The sequence below is a fragment of the Calonectris borealis genome, chromosome 1, assembly GCF_964195595.1.
Source record: "Calonectris borealis chromosome 1, bCalBor7.hap1.2, whole genome shotgun sequence".
In the NCBI taxonomy this organism is placed as follows: Eukaryota; Metazoa; Chordata; class Aves; order Procellariiformes; family Procellariidae; genus Calonectris; species Calonectris borealis.
Genome location: NC_134312.1, coordinates 43,188,555 through 43,200,874, shown reverse-complemented (window position 1 = coordinate 43,200,874; position 12,320 = coordinate 43,188,555).

The following is a 12,320-nucleotide window of genomic DNA, read 5'->3' as shown; positions in this document are numbered from 1 at the left end:
AAATCTGTGGTGAAATTGATAAACTCCTGCAGTTGCGAGAGCAACTGCTTCCTTGGTTCCAATCTGTCAAATCCTGCCTCCGCAGTGCAGCCTCTTGCTATTTATTTTGTATGCTGGAGTGGGTGTTAGTGCAAAAAAGTTTTTTTGCAGCTTCAGAATAACAGATTTTCTCAGGGTAGGATTACTTGAATGTCAGTTGGTTGTTGTACAATTTGCCCAGCACTTGTGGTTAGAAAAACCTAATAATAACTTAACACAATATGATTGAATGTATACATGTGAAAAATATTAAGACCAAAATAACTGTGAATGTTAACATTTTTATAATTGTGTTAATGAACTGTTTTAGTCCTTGGTTTTTTTTTTTCTTTTACTCTGAGCAAAATGTTAGATGTAAAGAATACAAAACCTGATTCCTTAAGTAAGTTTGACAAAGTAATTTGAGAGTGACAAGCCACTGAGAGGGCTGTGCTAAGATTTCATCTCCTGTTTAAATATATAGTCTAGACTTTATGACCAAGGAACACTGGTAAGTCATTAACCACATGATTAGATTCAGTCTAACCTGAGTCAACTTAAGTGCCTACTTAGCGGTTTACTGAAGCCTACTTAAGGGGTATGTACTTCAGTGCCTAACTCTTCACTTACGGGAATTTCCTAACTAGTTAATAGTGCATTTGAGTGTACTTGGAAGACAAGGGAGATCTTATCTTTTGGCGCGTATCTATCTAAACCATAAAAAGAAGCTGAAAAGAGCAGGAGCCATAAATTTTGGAAGTGGGAAAAAGATTATCCATATTCCTTAGGAGAAGATAAAGAGGAAGAAAAGTATAACAGTTAACATTCAAAGCCCTCAAATAATGGATGGTGCTATTAATAATATAGGACATAATTTTAAGAGTTAGTGCTCTTATGCTTGGGTATGTTTTCACTCATGTAGCAATCTGCAATTAAATTTGTGCAGTTTCCTGTTTAAAAGACAGAAAGTGTTGCTGTTGACATCATGTTACTCTGGATTTTTAGCAAACACAAGGCCAGCATTACCAGCTCTTCTCTCATTGGTACTGGTACTGGTTTTCCAAGGGTAGATACACTGTCGGATGTGCTACTTTGTTGGTCAAGGGAGGCTAGGACTTTGTTTGGGGGTTGGGGATTTGATGAGGTTTTTTATTTTTATAATGAAATGTATTATGAAAATGGAATTTAAGAAAGAATTTTAGTGAAGCTGGGAGTTTGAGTAATGTGGCCTTATCTTAGAATAGACCAATAACAGCCTTTTAAGGAGGGCTGGTTAGCCCTTGTTGAAAGAAAATCTATAGTAGAATTATCATAGGAAATTTCAGGGGTGGTAAAGAGAAATCTTCCGACTGCTAAATTTTTTAAGGTTTGGGGTTTTTTTTAAATTACACTACAGTTGTGAAAGTTTACAATTTTTGCTTCTGAATTATTTCTTCTTATACGCCCGCTTTAATTTCACTTTGAAAAGCAATGTGTAATTGGCACGGTGTTGCCCCTGCAGTTTTGCTAGCATGCATTTGTTGCTGTTGGGGCTGGAAACAGGCTGCTAGGGTTCAGGGTGACATGGTGGATGTCGATTCTCCAAACCTTGTCTTTCCTATTCCCCTCTAGTACAGTGCAGCCTTTTAGTGAAATGGCAGCTGGGAGCAGAGAGGAGGATTAGAGCTAATATTGGCTCTTCGCTCCAGTTGAAGCATCATCGCAAAAATTGCCTTTCTTTGTCAGTAATGTTTTTCTGTGTCATAACTGACCTACCTATACTTGAAAACGCAGGGACTGAAAATGGATCTTCAGTTTCCAATTTCTGCTTCCAGTTTTGAGTTTCCGTAAATACAGCAGGTCTGGAAATGAGGATCGACTCCCTCACGATCAAAGCTGTTTGATGGGTCATGGTTGCAAAAGCAGATTTGGGCCTGGGAGAAGAAGGGGGTTGATATGCTGTCTTATTTCTGTCAATGCAAAATTCTCGCTAAAATAGGAGTGGGACCACCGAAGCAGTCGGGCGGCAAAGGGATCAATGCTACTTGCAGTACCTGAGCTGCTGAACTAGACTGGTGAGGGGAAAGGGTTGGTTGTCAAGAGGGAATGAATTTATCTTTCCTATCTTTGCCTTCACTGAAAGCTAAGAAGTAAAATAAACTAAGAACAACTGATCAGCAAAGTAGCTTTGGAAAAGCAGAATTTGTATTTGCCCTGAGGCGAAGTGCGTACCCAGGATATTCTGCAGGGTTTGTGAAACCTTTCTGTCCCAAGACAGTTGCTGAGGAGAGTGAGCGTATAACTTATACTTGAATCTACCTGCCACGTTTACATTTCTGATTGTCTTTTGTAAATTGGTGCTATTTCTGTATTTAAAAAGCTGTATTTTTAATGTAAAGCTGCTTCCAGTTTGTATCTTTGCACTGCTAGTTTAATATAGATATTAATTTTATTGCTGTTTATAACTGTTCTTCAGTGATTAGACGTCCTGCTTTTCCTGCTCTCTAGCCATCTTTTTAGCTGTCTGCATATCGCTTTACTCCAATCACACTGTTGGGTTGAATTTTTTTTTTTTATACTATCTTTTAGCAAAATATTAAACTTTTAAAGAATAAAAATGGAATTAAAACTGAGGTGAGGCTGTGATTTCAGTGTGGAGAGTGCCCTGGAAAAGAAACATCCATCCACCGTGCGTCCAGTGAGCAGTCCCTGTGGGTTCTGAGCACCGAATGAGTAGCAGAGGTCAACAGCTTGCCCCAGTGGCTCTCGCGACAGCTATTTTACGCAGCACGGGCACGATTCCCGCTCCAGCTGGACCAGTACAATGCAAACTGGCTCTTAAAGTCCTGGAGCTGGCCAGGGGAACACCCGATGGCCCTGACCCAAAACCATGCGAGGTGGTCGCCAGCCCCACCACCACGGGGACCTGTCCTACCACCGCCGTGGGGCCTGCCCCGGGCACCCCGCAGCCCTCCCTCGGCCCGGCTCTCCACAGGATGGCAGCAATGCCTGCCCGACCGCCGGCCGCAGGCGCCCAGGAGCAAGGCAGCCCCTGACGCAGAGGCCAGCTTCCCACGGGTGGAAGCTGGCGTTTGCTTGTGCGTGTTTATTGACCACCAACTGCTTGTAAAAAAGAGAGAGAAGTGGAGAACGTGGCCGTAGCCTCCTTTCCCTTTCCCTTTCCCTTTCCCTTTCCCTTTCCCTTTCCCTTTCCCTTTCCCTTTCCCTTTCCCTTTCCCTTTCCCTTTCCCTTTCCCTTTCCCTTTCCCTTTCCCTTTCCCTTTCCCTTTCCCTTTCCCTTTCCCTTTCCCTTTCCCTTTCCCTTTCCCTTTCCCTTTCCCTTTCCCTTTCCCTTTCCCTTTCCCTTTCCCTTTCCCTTTCCCTTTCCCTTTCCCTTTCCCTTTCCCTTTCCCTTTCCCTTTCCCTTTCCCTTCCCTTCCCTTCCCTTCCCTAATCACACACACATAAGACACAGCATGACCCAAACCTGAGTTTTCTCCCATTGAAATCAGCAGCAGGTTCACTATTGATTTCAGCAAGTCCAGTATTGCCCCCTTCCCCCCTGTAATTAAAGTGACGTAAGTTAATGTCTCATGTCACCAAAATGCCTGAGTTGCAAAGGGCTGAGTTCATTTCTAAATGAAAACTCAGCAGCTCACTGAATATTGTTTTGGGGTTTTTTTGATCTATGAACTTGACCAATATTAACTTTCCCTTTCAACTGACAGAGAAAGGCTGATAAGTTTAATAATGAGGAGCACTAACAAGCCCTAACCCAGCTCCTGCTCCCCTGGCAGGACCATGGCTGTTGTTTCCTTACCGAGAAGCAGGGCTGTAGCTTCTAGTAGTTCTTGTCCTCACTGGTACTCTTAAAACTCCCCCTTTTGAAGTAAAAAATAATTAGAGGGGAACATCAAACTCCCTCTGATTTAGTTCTCTCTGTAAAAAGGGAAAATTAAAAGCAGTGGCATTGTGGATGAACGTCTTAATGCTCCACAGCCTGGGCTGGGCAGCCCAATGTCAGCTGGGAGATAAAAATAACCCCCTGATGCTGGAAGGTGTTGAACGCTGCCAGCAAACGCGGCCAGAGGCAGAAGCAAAAGGGAAGCCTCCGACGGGGCGCAAAGCAGAGCCCGCTCCTGCTGCGCCCAGGGAAGCAGGTCTTCACCGACCATCTTGGTCAACAAGGAGGGTTTCCTGAAAGGTACTTGGGTCACGGCAACACTTTCTCCTTCCAGCTCAGAGAGGTCCTGAGCAAGGCTTCATGGCCTGCATAATAATTTCAAATTTGATAGCTCAGGATGTGGAGGGGTGAAAAGAAAGGCTTCATACACAAATGAGGCAAATTTAAGTCATGCTGACTGTGATCCTCTGAGAAGATCCATGTGGGCAGTAAGCATTAACGTCCAGATTCTTTCCAAATTCATTTATTGCGATGAGAATTTAGGGTATTTTTTTCAAGCGCTTTCTCCAAGGCCTCCTGGAGCGATGAAATGAATCCTAATGTTGTCAGTCGGTGCCGGCTTAAGCTCCAAGAGCCTGAAGCTTTCCCCTGCTCCCCTCGGGAGGGCACGGCGACTTTGCTGGTGAGTGGGCAAAAGGCTGCATTGCTTGTTTGCAAAATGCCGTGACCTCCAAGTCTGATATTGTGGGACCTCCCAAGGGATGAAAAGGTCTGCCTCAGGCAGAGCTCCTCTATTTTCCAAATAAAGTTCTCATTTTCACCCTGAATGTGAGACGCCAGACTTTCTGCCTTTCCCCCATCTCTGGCTTGATATTTCTCACCCTGGATGTGACAGCAGTTTAATTTCATAGATGACATTCCAAATTTGGGTGGGAGGGGAGCATGAAACTTGTTTTTTTTTTCCCAACAGTTGCTTTCTTGTTTCAAAACTGACAGCTGTGAACCGGCAGTTTACAGGCTTACCCCCTAGGTATGGTGTGGTAGTGAAGGCGCTGTAGGGAAATCAAACAAATCTGCAAAAAATATAAAATACTGCAACTTGGTAAGTGCGTAAGTGCCTGTAACAACAGCTGAATTGAAACAGGCCAATTTGGAAAGGTTTAATATTTTGGGAAGAACAGGGAAACAATTTAAAGCCTAGAAAATAAGATGTAGGTATAAAGATTTCACTCCACAACAATAAATTGTCCTGAAGGAAACATCTCCCTTACTTTGCCAGCCAATTCTTCCATGCTAAGAAAAAACGCTTTGCCTCTTCGCAGTCCCTGCATCTCACCGATAGCCAACCAACATGTGATTTAATAACCCTACACCCCTTTAAAATCTTGATTAACGGGTTAACATTAGTTCCGTGCCTGAAAAGCACTGGGCATTTAATGAACATAAGGTAGAAGAAGGTGTTAGGGAGGAGGTGGCTGGAGCTCTGCTCTGAGGCTTGCCTGGCATCGTGACAAAACCAGCCACTGGCACCTCACCTACATTAGGGTTCCCATTATTACTGCACTGAAACTAGGACGTGAAAAATGTCTCTGCAGACAATTTAGGCCTAAGTGGCAAATCCTTGTGTTCCTGTCTTCCCTTATATTAATACAATGCCAGTGGCTCCAGCGGGCTCACTCTTGATTTACATTGGCTTAAAGGGGAGGAAGATCTGTCCCCTGGTTCTGGGCTTAATTCTGCTCGTCATCTACTGCACGACACTGAGCAAAGCAGTCTTTGACTTCTCTAAAACCAGAGCAAAGACAGTCAACCGGGAATATCACCTGGCCTCACAAGAGCTGAGGATCTAGCTTGTGGAGGTGGCGTGCAGGGGAAAAGGGAGATGGAGAGAGGGCAGGGGCAGCCCCATTGAGCAGGCAGTAGGAAACAGCTGGACAAGTACATTCACTGATTTAAAAATAAGTTAGGGCTTTTCTGCTCAGCCTTGCTTGGGACTTCACATTATTTGAGGCTGCCCCTGAGGACATGTCAGAGCCTGATAGCTTAAAACCTGCCCTTGTGCTCCTGCAGTACAAGCCTGATGGTCTTGGAGTGACCTTGTCTTGCTGTCTGACCATTGATTTTTAATGTAAGATTCCTCTTTGTAAGTGTGAGGCTGAAATCACATAGATTGGAGCTCATTATGTCTACAAGACAGTTACAAAAATACTTCAAAATGAGTTACATAAAAGATTATTTTAAAAGGCTGAGAAAGCCTTCCCAGCATATACAATTAAAGAGGAAAGAACGTTTCAGATGCAGTCAGGGAATATATTTTACTATAATCAGATAACTACGCAATGCCCTGCCAGAGTAGCTAGGGCTGAGCTCCAGGAGCCTCTGCAGAGTACAAAAGGATTCACTCAGGCGCCAGCCTCCCTCCTCCCCCAGTTAAGAAGTCTCTCCAGATATTTCTTCAAGCCAGTGCAAGCTGCAAAGTCCTGCACAACCCTACTGACTTGTTATCTCTGGGAGAAACCAGAGCACAGAAAGAAAGTACCAGCCTGCCAGCTTTTTCCTAGCAAAGTCCCTGCCATTTGTTATGCCGGGGAAACGTGCCTGTAGCGTCCCTTTGGCTTTCTCAAGATATGGAGAGTTTAATTAAGGAGAGCAAAATGAATCTCAGAATTTCATCAACCTTTTAAGTCTGTTGAAGCCCAGGAAGTCTGGATTATGATTTTGCATAGAAAAATGTTATTTTCGTAATTCTACGCAAAACCAAGTCATACTTATTTCCTCTGTTACATTTTCAAGGAGGGATTCTGCTTGGCCAAAATTAAAAGGAAAAGCAGAGATGCAATGACAAGAAGCAGAAATCCCTCCCTAAAATATCCCCCCGTGTGGGGCTACGGGGCAGCACCGAGGTGTGTTCAAGTGCAGTGCTGGAGTCAGTCAGCGGGCAGCCAATTAGCAAGGGGAGGCCTCTCCAAGTCCTACAGCAAAAAAAACATTTCAGCATTTTCAGCACAACAGAGAGGAGGTGAAAAATGCCTGAATGGATTAAAGTGAAGCAGAGAGCCAGGCCAGCCCCCGGACGGTGTACGCTGACTGCCACAGGGCTGAAAGGTCTGATGCATGACACAGACCTGGGTCCTTCCAGGTGTTGAGGCACTGCTGGGAACACTTGCACAGCTCTCGGGGCCACACAGCTCCCAAGGTCACCTGGGGTAGGGGGAAGGTCCTCCGTATCTCCAGAAGCAGGCTATCATTTTATAAGGTGCAGGCAGCTGGGAACAAACCAGCCCAATTCATGCATCTCCCACCTGGCATGGTGCAGCCTGTCCTCTGCCTTTGGCTCTGCAAACTCCGACTGCCTGTGCTCAGCACCGTTGCCTTTTCCCTGCACCATCTCTTACCTCCAGACTCCTCAGTGAGGGCAGGGGAAAGAGAGTATCAGCCTTTCCTAGAGGAGGTCCACATCCCAATTTCTTCTGTCATTGCTCCTGCTACCTGCAGCTCAGGGTGCTTGCTCCTCCAACATGCCTGATGGCATGCCATGGTCCCTCCTTGCTCAGAGCTGCTGGGAAGTCTCTCTAGCTCAGAGCACTCACCTGCAGCCTTGGCTCCTCTCTGATACCAGTCCGGCACAGGGCTCGGAGGCTCAGGGCCATTGCAGAGTGAGTCTGCAGCAGGGCATCAAAGTATGCCTGACCCTTCTGGCATGCCCTGTCCTACCCAGCACAGCCACCAACTTACAGTCTGGCTCTGGTCTCAAGGAGCAGTCAGAAGCAGCTCCTTATATCCCACAAGAGGTACAGGATTCACTCAGGCCCCCATCTTGCTGAGCTCAGTCCCCCGCAGGGCATTTGTAGCAGCGTATTTGTGAAGTAAACAGAAGCCGCGCTGAGGGAAGCCCATAAACATGGATGCTGGCTGCCTCTTGCACTGGTGTGCATTTTGTACCCAGCTCGTGCTACTCCCCGCTACTCACTGCAACACTCACTCTCCAATGTGGGACTTCCCATGCCACTCAAAATGTTTCTGGGTTGGGTGAAATGGAAAGGACTTTCTTATTTCCAGTCCAGCTATAAATTACTGGGTACTGGCGAGCACACAAATGAGTGTGTTACTGGTTTGTGGAACCTGGGAGAGGGTGAAGGTCTATGTTTTGATAGGGATTCCTACATACCACCTGGTCCCTGCATTACCACAGCAGTCTGATCGGGATTAAGTGAGGCCTGAAGGAGTCTGATATCAAAACCCAAGCCACTGCAGAGCCAGAGCCCATCCCCGCTGCAGAATATAAACCACAGCAAAATTGCATGAAAGTCTCTGCCTTGCATCGCAATTGTTGTGCCTTGTGAATAATCTCAATCATGAAAGCTGCTTCCCTGTGAAGTTTTGGGATGTCATGGGTCCCTCTGACTGCAGTAAACCGAGGCTCTCCTTCCCATGGCTCTGCTGGCCTCTGTTCCCGCCATGGCCGGCTTCCCTTAACGTAACCTAATGCCCACCACAGCCGACCTCACACCGCAAGTTGGACGGGAGTGGGGTAATGGGCGCCAAACGTCTGGGGATAAATTGACAAGCAGGAGGGTAGGTGCTGTGATTCAATAAACCTTGATTTGTTGAAATAAAACACAGGGCTAAAGCCTAGAGCTTTGGGCTATGTCAGATTACAGCTCTCAGGATTGCCCTCGCTTTTTTACTGAGGTGAAACTTCTTTCAGACCTGTCTCAGAACTGGACCATGGAAAGGAGACACGGGAAAGTTTATCATCTGATTATTAGTGGACTTAGGTGAGTCCTACAAACTTGTGTCGGGTGCAGCCAGGGCTAGCTGCTCCCCAGGGAAGGAGCGCTGGGAGCCAAGAGCGGTAGCAAGGCTGGCAGAGGCAGCGGCCTCGGCGGCGAGGAGCCAGGATGCTGAGCGGCAGGTGAGGGTCTGGGTCAGGCCCAGAGACAGGGCCAGACGCAGCCCAGCAACCAGCCAGCTCAGCGACCAGGTGGTCTGAGGCCAAGCCAGGAAGCCCAGCCAGCGGGTCCGGATGCAGGCGGAGATCATGGGGGGAGGTATGAGCCCAGGTGGGACCAGCCCACCTAGCCCAGGTGGGACCAGCAGTAAAGCCTCAGCTGAAAGCAGCTCCCCAGGGAGAGGAAGGGCAGGCCCTCGCCTATAGCTGTCTTCACCGCAGCCCTTGTCAGCAAAGGAGCCGACCTCGGACTCAGCCAGCTAAGCTCCTCAGCTTGGCCAACGAGACACCCCGAGGGGGGATGCTCTCCAAGGCAATGACTTTAACATGCTGTTCAAGTTCAGGTGATGGATGAAAAGGCTAGAATCGGCTTGATATTAGAAGATCTCTGCAGAGCCATGTCCACACAGGTACAAAAGCTCAATCACATTTTCCAAAGGAAATTGGCTTTGGTTGCACCAGAGCAGATTCCAAGATAGGGAGGAAGGTTAAAATTACTCTATTTAATCCAATAGTGTGATAAGGAGACAAAGTGATTAATTACACCTCCATAATGAGAAAGAGATTGTGTACAGGCTTGCATCAGCTTTAACATATCACCTTGTAAACTGACTCCACGTTCACATATATCTACTGGCATTTCTGTACTCTAATTACTAGTCTTTCTGTGTTAAACCAAAGGGTAAACCCTGTAATTAGGAGGGAGAGAGACCGTTCTTGTCCTGGGCCCCTCTTTGGCCAAAGGGAGCCTGGCTGAGAAGATTAGTCATAACCAGATGGGAGTAAAAAGAACTTCCCCCTTCAGCAGTACTTCAAACAGAAGACATTTGCACCAACGACCAGCAGCGTGATGAGCTGGATTTAAACATCTTTACAACCAGAGGATCTGTGGTCACTCTCACCCACGCAGCACCAGTTGAACACAGCCATTCCTGGGATGACGGCAGCAGCCACTAGTGCTCACTGAGCGGTAACCCACCCTTGGGGTGCAAGGGGAATTTTGCCCAGCCACGTCTGGCTAAAGCTCTCTTCTAGCAAACAGATTCAGAGTATATCTAGCATTTGCTAGAATGGATGGATTTTTGTTCTTAATAGCTTATCAGAAAGCTGTATTATTATAAGAAGTTTGCATATCCCCTCTGACAGCCCAACACTCAAGAGTCTAATTGCCACACCAGAAGTGCAAATACCTGCCTAACCACAGCTGAAGATACTCAAGTTCTATTCTGATGGGAATTCATGTTTTTATGTCCATCCTATCCTTCCAAGGTGTCTCCTGTCTGCTCACCAGCTATACAGCTTGTTTACAGCTTGGAAATGTATGTGAGAGGAAAAAAAAAAGACATTGAAAACATTTTGGAGAACAAGATGCTAAACTAAAACTGATGCTGTGGAGGAGGAGAATAATAAAAGAAATACAGAAACCTCTGCAGTAACAACAGCCAACCAGCAAGTCAACTACAGCTGAACCAGAATAGGAGCTAGGTAATTTCCATTTAAATCTAGGAAAATGTGAAGTCCCCTGAAACTGTTTACCTGGTCTTCTATGGGATTACAATAGCTGGCACAGCTCTGTTGTTCATACAGCACTGTACAACAGCTGGAGACAGTGCTGCCTCTGCCTGTGTATATTAACTGAGGGTGAAGCCTGCATTTCCAAAAGATAACCCCTTCTATGAACATCTGGTCTTCTCCCATGTTTTCCTGTTATATCACTGCATTATGACACATCCTGATGGGTCCCATCCTTCTCCAAACCGCAAACAAGATGAAGATCCTACCTACATTCTGTAAAATGGGAAAGATGTTACAACTTGAGGCAAATCCATAAATGTGCTGCCTGGAAGGTGGTGCAGCTTGTTCAGGCATGGTCCTCCATACTCCCTCCTTGTGTCAGGGAGTAATTTGCTGCAGGACTACCCACCCTGTACTAGCTTGTTGGGGAGTGGAGAAGTTTGTCTCCCATGTCATGTTCACACCATTTGAGACAGGACTAAAAGGGCACATAACTATATTGCTTCTATAGGAACAGTCCCTGCTTTCTTGTCCCAGGTTGGCATTTAAAGATCAGCAAAACTAATAAACAGGACATATGGAGAAGCTCCTGGAAGAGGGAAGAGGGAATTACCCTCATTGCAGCAGTTCTTGAAAAAAGCAATAGAGAATTCATCTGAAAATGAGAGAAGTTTTCAGTCCTGTCCTTCTGGTAACAGAGGACTGTTCCACACAGTACTTTCTCCAGAAGAACATTTGTATGCCAGGTAGGTACTTTTTAAGGAATCAAATGAATCTGTGTCAGTCTGCTCTCAGGAGCATTTCTTCTACTTTAATTGAGTCCTTGCTGCAGTATGGTTGAGCTAACATAAGCAAAGGGTAACAATCCTTTTTATTTTCTTTTTTTCCTATATTATTGATTCATTGATTTTGTTGGAATTGCAGAATAAAACTTTTGCTAGTTTAGATGAAGTCATGAGTTCTGTCAGCAGAAATCCATAGATCAATTTGAATCCATAAATCACATTTGTGATTTCTGTTTGAGGAGTCAAGCCTTTTTGTGCTTTCTCTCAAGATAGTAAAAGTTATACCATGAATAAAATATCCATATATATCTATATATAAAATACCAGAGGTCATTTTTAAACTCTCCATTTAATGGATTCATCATTCAGCCTTACCACAATCACCTCCTATTTTTACTGCATTTTAGTTTGTTGTTCAGGGATAGATTTTTTTCAGTGAATATCCTCTTGCATAGTGACACAATTCCAGGAGATTTTAGGGATGAGTGAGTCACTCGTATGGGACATCCATCGTGCCATAGTGTAGACAAAAAAAATCCCACTTGGGACCTGGATTAAATATCACTTGAAAGACATCAGAATTCATACTATGACATACTACAAGGAGAGAATTTGTTGCACAAACAGCAAAACTATAAAAGCTTGCTTTGATCTCTGCTTCCTAAGGCTTTCAATTTTGTGAAGCTATCATTTACACCACTCTGAGGGCATTTAAGCATCTGAGAGTGCCTAAGTCACATGCCATTTTTAGACTAGGAAGACAGTGGACTTCAAGGTAAGGAAGAATCTTTCTTGGGCTGTTTGTTGGTTATGACAGTTACATCTGATTAAATTATTTTCTCTTCAGGATTGGTGAGCCGGGCAAGCTAATCCTTGGTGAGACTGTGCTGAAGTTAATGAAGTTGCATCAGGAACTAATTCGACACAGCTCGGCTAAGGAACTGAAGTAAATAGGATTTAACTTTATACTTCTGGAGGAAAGGTAGGGCAAAGGAGGAGAAAAGGATGGACTTCTCTAAGTTCAGGACAACAGGTATATCTGGAGATGCGGAGAAAATTAATGCCTTAGAAAAATATCTTGGTAGCATGCTAGTTAGGCTAAGGTATCTCACTGCAAAACATTTTTGAGTGCCTGCAGTAAGGTCATGTCGTGTAATATTTCTTCTCA